Consider the following 7,593-nt stretch of genomic DNA (forward strand, 5'->3'; position numbering starts at 1 on the left):
AGCTCCCGGGCCCGCCCCGCCCCTCGCGCGTCAGTCCCCCCGTGCCCGGCGGGGCTGGACCCGGGGGCTTCGGGCGTCTCTCCCGCCGGAGACCCTCCGACCCGCCCGCGCGGCCCGGCAGCTGCGGGAAAGGAAACTCGGAGCCCGGGGAAGCGGTCCCACCCTCAGTCCCCGGCCTTGACCTTCCGTGCCCATCTCGGGGGGAGACCGGGACTCTCAGCCTGACTGCACCCTCGGCCCGGGTGGCCAGCGACAGATGTGGCTGCGTAAGCAAGCAGGGGCTTGTTGGAAGGTCAAAGTGGGGCCCCGGAATTCCGAGGAGTCTGAGCGACAAGATTTGGAAGAGGAGCTGAGGGACTCTGGAGACCCGGCCTCGGGACTGTCGGGCAGAATAAGGCCACCCTGCACGCACCTCACAGCCCCTCTCTGCATCACGTGGGGAAGATGAAGTCCCCGCGGGAGCCAGGGCCCCCGTACTGGGGGTGGGAAGCCAGAGAAGAGGGCGGTAGACCCTTCCATCTGATCCCTCTGGGAGAAGAGCCCCCAGAACGGAAAGGGAGCCGCAGCCTACACGCTCACCACCTCTGTGCCAGCCACTCTACCAAGCCCACCGCAAAGCCCAGGGCAGGAGGAGGCAGCTCATCCCGCCTGCCCTCGCCTCCCCAACCCAGCTTTCAGGCAAGGTGCGCTACAAGTCCTGAAAGCACCACGAACCACAAGGAGGAGCTTCCTGGAGGAGGGAGCTTGATCTAGCTGGACGGGAAGGAACTGGATTAAGGGAGAAGGGGGCTGGGCAGCCCAGGTAGGGTAGAGGCCGGGAGTTTGCCCCGGCCAGGGAGCAAGGGAGTGGGGATCGGCTCAGAGGGGAAGGTGAAGGGTTCTGGCTGGCCTGGAGGTCGTGATATCTTGGGGCCATGTGGAGCATCAGAGGCATGAAGCAAAGGTACAGAGGAGAGACAGACAGAGAGACAGGGACGTGGACTGGGACCTGACATGTCCTCCAGAAGCAAGAGAGCTGGGTAGGACGATGGGACAGGCTGCAGAATCCGAAGGGGGGGGCGGGGAGGGGAGGGAGGGCAGCTAGGCTAGAGGGATTGGGGGGGGGGTGGAGCACAAGGGCAGAGTGGGTCAAACAGCCAAAAGGGTGTTCAGTTCTGAGAGTGAGTGGAAGACAGCAGCTTCTGCATTGAGTGCACTCTCTCTTGCTCCCTCTTTCAGTCTTGTATCTCTCTGGGGGGAGCCTGCTGATGTGTTTTGAGCTGCCCTAGAGAGAGACCCACATGGCTGGGAATGAAGCCCTAAACCAGTGGCGCATACAGACCCACTCAAGCTGGTAATGACTGCAGCTCAGGCCTCGGGAATACCAGATTCCTGACCCCCCGAAACTGAAACAGATGATCAGTTGTATTAAGCTTCTAAGTTTGGTGTGTAATTAGTTACACAGACATAAATATCTAATACTCTGTATTACCCCTGGACTGCTTTTCACTACACTTAACATAAGAGAGAAAAATAAGTTGTATCATGCTTAAGCCACTGCTTTAAAAAGTTTGTTTTGTTTTCTATTTATTACAAGGAACCCAATCTTAAGTGATTCGATAATAAAAGCTGGAAATAACATTGGGGTGGGAAATTCAGTGCCTACTCTCTGCCATCCTAGCTTGAGCTTCCACTTGCAAGGTTACCTCATGGTCCAAAATAGCAGCTGGAGCTCCAGAAATCATATCCAAGTTCCAGGCATCAGGAAGAAGGAAGGAGGGAAAAATAAAAGGTGCTTATTTCCCAGGTGACAGCTCCTTTTCAGGTTTCTTCTTGGATGCCTCCTCCACCCACCTATTTCTACCTCCTTGGCCAAACTGAGACAAATGGCCACACACCAATTTGAGAAGTAGAGAAATGTATTGAATGAGTCCCCCCCCTTGAAAAAACGTGGGATTCTCCTGATGCAATGTATTGATCTTGTATTTTTAGAAACTGTAGGAACAAGTCCACTCTTAAAAAATTAGGATACGATTGGAGAAATTTGAACAATGAATGGATATATGATGATATTAAGAAACGATCATGAAGTCATCATTGCTTTTTATGAGTGATTAAGGTGTTTTATTGTGTGTGTGTGTGTGTGTGTGTGCGTTCAAAGACTCCCTTTACATACTGCATTTATGGATGAAATGATATGATGTCTGGATTTGTTTTAAAATAATCCAAGGGAGGGGCGCCTGGGTGGCTCAGCTGGCTGAACATCCAACTCTGATTTCTGCTCAGGTCATAGTCTCACGGTTCGAGCCCCACATCAGGCTTTGTGCTGAGAGCTTGGAGCCTGCTTGGGATTCTTTATCCCTCTCTGTCTTCCCCTCCCCCACTCATCCTCGAGCTCGCTCGCTCGCTTGCTCTCTCAACACACACACACACACACACACACACACACACACACACTAATAATTCAAGGGGGTGGGGGGAAGGGAGGGGATTGACAAAACAAGGTTAGCCATGTGCTAACAATTGCCGAAGCCGTGTAGTGGGTACATGGAGTTCATTATGCCATTCTTTCTGCTTTTGAAGAGGTTATAAAATTTCCTTTAAAGTCCTGCTCTTAGTGGAAAAGTATTGAGATTGATTTTTTTACATTGGGGTTCTAAAACATTGGAGTTCTGTTATTAAGGAACAGCGGAGGTCAGCCTTGGGGACACACAGAGTGGCCTCCGCCAGCTGCTAGCAGCTGAGGTCAGTCCTTAAGTGACAGAGACTGTCCGAATGTTCCACGATCTGATACCCTCCGACAGGCTTGCGACCTGTCCTCTAGGCCATGGTACCAGAGGCTCCTCGGTGCCTGGCACTTACTGGATCCTACTATGTGCCCAGATTTGCATTATAGGCCTGAGAGGAAGGGGGTGTAACCAAAGGCATGTGAGATCCAGGCCCTGGTCCCAAGCAGGTTGTGCTTTATTTGAGCAGACAGTGTGCATCCAAGGACGCCCACACTCCATGTAACCCCGCCAAGATAGGAGACCCGTGGGTGGCAGGTGGCTTCAGGTGTGCTCCTTCAGCACGAAGGGTGGGGGGGGCACTGTGTGCAGGAAGGCGGCACGCAAGAGGCGAGGATGAACGGGCCTCAGCTTGGCTCGATAGTGGATGTGGCGCATCTGGCGAGACTCAGGGGCTGGAAGAAACCACAACTCCGTGTCTACTCCTGGTCCTGGCAAAGGAATTCTTTTATTTTTGAGTTTATTTATTTTGAGAGATGGAGACTGCATGAGTGGGGGAGAGGCAGAGAGAGGGAGAGAATCCCAAGTAAGCGCTGCACTGTCATTGCAGAGCCTGACGTGGGGCTTGAACTCAAGAACCGTGAGATCATGACCTGTGCGTAGTGACAGTAATAACAGCAACAGCTCATGTTTGAAGGTTCCGGCATTGAGCTGAGGGTTTCATTTACATCAACTCTGTGAGGCTGGTGTGCTCTCCTGCAGCACACACCTGTGACTTTCACCTGCCCAGCATCTGTTCCCTCTTCTTCTGGAATCAGTCCCATCATGCTATTTGGTGGGGCCTACTCCTCCTTGCTCACTCTCTTCCACGCGGTGTTTGGAGGCTGACGCCCTCTTCCCCGTCCCTCCAACGTGGGCCCCTTTGACCCTGCCGGCCAGTCAGGCGCCCTGCTCTGAGTTTCAAGACGAGCCCAGGGCCGCGATTTCTGCAGAGACCACTGATGAAACGCTGATGTTTCCCTCTGGGGTCGCTGAGCTGGTAGGAGGTGAGCCTGGAACAAGATTGGCCAGCCTGCCTCAGAGCCTCCTCCTTGGACTTTTCATTCACTCATGCATACATGCATGCAATCATTTATAAAAATGTAATGTTTATTTTTGAGCGAGAGACAGAGCGAGGGAGAGGCAGAGAGAGAGGGAAATACAGAATCTGAAGCAGGCTCCAGGCTCTGAGCTGTCAGCACAGAGCCAATCCAGGGCTTGAACCCATGAACCGTGAGATCATGACCTGAGCTGAAGTCGGCAGCTTACCTGATAGAATCACCAAGGCGCCCCTAGACTTCTCCTTTAGATGAGAACACGAAGCCCCTTTTTTTATTGAAGCCAAGTCACGCTGGCTTTCTGTCATTTGCACTCGAGAATCCTAATACGCACCTCCATTAATTCAGGTGAGGAAACTAGAAGGTGCGGTTGCAAGCCCGAGGTTACCAGGTCTGCTGAGAGCCCATTTCCTTAAAAGCCACTCTCTGAGTCTTAGAAGACCAAATTCTGAAAATACAGCAAAAAGAATAGGTTTAAGTCAAAGCCTTATGTAGAAGGTCATCCAATTAAGATGACCGAGTGGCCGTACAAGTTAACCTTACTCCCTCCCAAAGCCACTAAAATGACACTGTAGGGTCACAGAAGGAGCAAGGGCCATAACCACAGGAACAGAGAAAAGGAAGAGTAGACAACAAACAATAAGACCACAACAACATTGTTGGAAACTGGAAACGACGTCTAGGCGTAGTAACTAATGATAGAATGAAAACTAAACAAAACAACAAAATGGAATTTTCTCATCAAAACCCTATTCCTGAGCCAGAGGGAGGGATGTGAACAAGAGACCCAATTTACACTGCAGAACCCTCCCCCTCCCCGTGGCCGGCGGCTCCAGGTCCCTTTGATCCTGGAAGTGTCTGAAGGCTGTAAAAGGAGACAGGATCGGAAGGGTTGGACACGGAGATCTTGAGCTCTCATTCCTAGTTCTGTCCCTCCCAGGCCACTGGCCCTTTCGACTGGACGGATCAGAGGATTTTGCTAAGGGAAGGAGCAAACCAGGAGGTTCCAGGCACAGCTGAGGGGAAATTACTGGACTGAAAACCAGGGTGTGAGTGAAAGTTAACATATGGAACTGAACCTCAACCTCCTTCCTCCGCTCAGCTCAGCCCCCAGAAGCCCAGCGTCGTGTTGGATACAGGCAGAAATGGGAGGATTCCTCCATGAACACTCTCAAGAGAAAGGGGCCCAGAGACACTAATACGGGAAGCCTCCCAGTGAAACGGCCCAGTTAGATCACAAGCGGGAAAGGCCACCAGTTGTCAAGCTCACCCATGCCCGTGGGGCTTCCAACCAGCTTAAGGTCCCTCTTTTAAACAAGAACTCAACGAAGTCCAACTATATGCTCTTGACAGGAGACACACTAAGATCCAAAGATACAAATAGGTTGAAAAGAAAGGAAAAAGACATATCGTGCAAACAGCAACTGTAGGAAAACTAGAGTGACTATATTAACATCAGACAGAATAGACTATTAAGTTCTTATTTTACTTCCAATTGGTTAACATACAGTGTTACACTGGTTTCAGGCATCCAGGGTAGTGACTGAGCACTTCCATGCATCATCTGAGGCTCATTCCGGTGCTCACCTTAATCCCCATCACCTACGTCCCCCACCCACCTCCCCTCTGGCCACCATCTTGTTTTCTGTAATTAAAGAGTCTGTTTCTTGGTTTGTCTCTCTCTCTCTCTCTCTCTCTCTCTCTCTCTCTCTCTCTCTCTCATTTCCCTTTTGCTTGTTTTTTTTTCCCAATGTTTGTTTGTTTGTTTGTTTGTTTTGAGAGAAAGAGCCAGCATGTGAGCAGGGGAGGGGCAGAGAGAGAGAGGGAGAGAGAATCCTAACCAGGCTCCACACTGTCAGCACAGAGTCTGACACGGGGCTGATGCCATGAACCATGAGATCATGACCTGAGCTGAAATCAAGACTGTCACTTAAATGACAGAGCCACCCAGGTGCCCTGTCCCTTTGCTTGTTTGTAAACAAAGTAGACTCTAAAACAAAATATGGTACTAGAGACAATGAGGGACATTTTGTAATGATATAAGGGTCAGTCCATCAGAAGGCTATAACACGAAGGGAAAAAAACGGACAGAACAGAAGGGGGAAGAGACAATTCAACAGTAAGAGTTGGTGACTTCAATACCCCACTTCCAATAAGGGGTAGAACAAGAAGCAGAAGATCCACAAGAAAACTGGAACAACACTAGAAACCAACCAGACCTACCAGCTGTCAATAGAGCAACCAGCCAACAACAGTGGAACACATTCTCCTCAAGTGTACATGCAACATTGTCAAGGGTAGCCCACGGACTAGGCTGTAAAACAGCCTTCATAAATTTAAAAGGATTGAAATCATACCAAGTATGCCCTCCAATCACAATATAGTGAATTTAAAAGTTAATAACAGAAGGGCACCGGGATGGCTCAGTCAGTTAAGCATCCAACTTCGGCTCAGGTCATGACCTCGCAGTTTGTGAGCTCGAGCCCCGTGTCGAGCTTGCTGCTCTCGTCACAGGGCTGCTTTGAACCTCTGTCGCCCCCTCTTTCTCTCTCCCCCTCTCCTGCTCATGCTCTCTCTCAAAAATAAATCAACATTTTATAAAAAGATAACCTAATTTTAAAATGGACAAAGACTTGGTTAGACATTTCTCCAAAGACATGCACGTGACCAATAAGCACATGAAAATATGCTCAACGTCATGAGTCATTAGGGGCATGCAGCTGCAAACCCTCAGGAGCTACCGCTCATCACTAGGAGAAGGGCCGCGGAGGCTCTTGTGGAAAAGGTGGGTGGTGCACCTGGATGGCTCAGTCTTTGAGCTTCAGACTTCAACTTCGACTTTGGATCTCCTGTCACCCCTCTCTGCCCCTCCCCAGCTTGTAGTCTCTCAAGAATAAGTAAATATTGAAAGAAAGAAGAAGAAAAGAAAGAAAGAAAGAAAGAAAGAAAGAAAGAAAGAAAGAAAGAAAGAAAGAAAGAAAGAAAGAAAGAAAGGAAGGAAGGAAGGGAGGGAGAAAAGGAGGAAGGAAAGAAGGAAGGAAGGAAGGAAGGAAGGAAGGAAGGAAGGAGGAAAGGCAAGAGGGAAGGAAGGAGGGAGGGAAGGAAGGAATGAACAGGAAAGGTGGGCAATAACTAGAGCTGGCCAGGATGTGGAGCAGAGAGAGCCCTCATGCACTGGTTGGGGGGACTGTAAAATGTTGTAACCACTTTGGAAAACACTCTAGCAGTTTCTCAAGGTTAGCATAGAGTTACCATACGTTCCAGCACGTCCACTCCTAGCTGTGTACACAGGAGAAATGAAAACGTGTTCACGTAAAAGTTCAGAAGGAATGTTCACAGCAGCATTATAATAGCCCATAAGCGGAAACAACTCAAATATCCATCAGCTGCGGAAAGGAAGGACCAAATGTGATATATATGCATGAAGTGGAATTTCAGACGTGAAAAAGAAAGAGACACTGCCGCAGACACTGCCACACGCTCTGACATGGATGAAGCTTGCAAACATTGTGCTAAGGGAAAGAAGCCCGATACAAAAGGCCATATACTGTAATGAAATGCCCAGAATAGGCAGATCATAGAGAGAGAAAGTAGGTTAGTGGTCACCAGGGCCTGGGTTGAGGGGGCAGTGGGAGATGACTGCCAGTGGACAGGTGTTTGGGGGAAGGGGATGAAAATGTTCTATAACTAGATACTGGCCATGGGCATCTTGCTGGCTCAGGTGGTGGAGCCTGTGACTCTTGATCTTGGGATCGTGAGTTCAGTCCCCATGTTGGGTATGGAGTCTACTT

The sequence above is a fragment of the Suricata suricatta genome, chromosome 2, assembly GCF_006229205.1.
Source record: "Suricata suricatta isolate VVHF042 chromosome 2, meerkat_22Aug2017_6uvM2_HiC, whole genome shotgun sequence".
In the NCBI taxonomy this organism is placed as follows: domain Eukaryota; kingdom Metazoa; phylum Chordata; class Mammalia; order Carnivora; family Herpestidae; genus Suricata; species Suricata suricatta.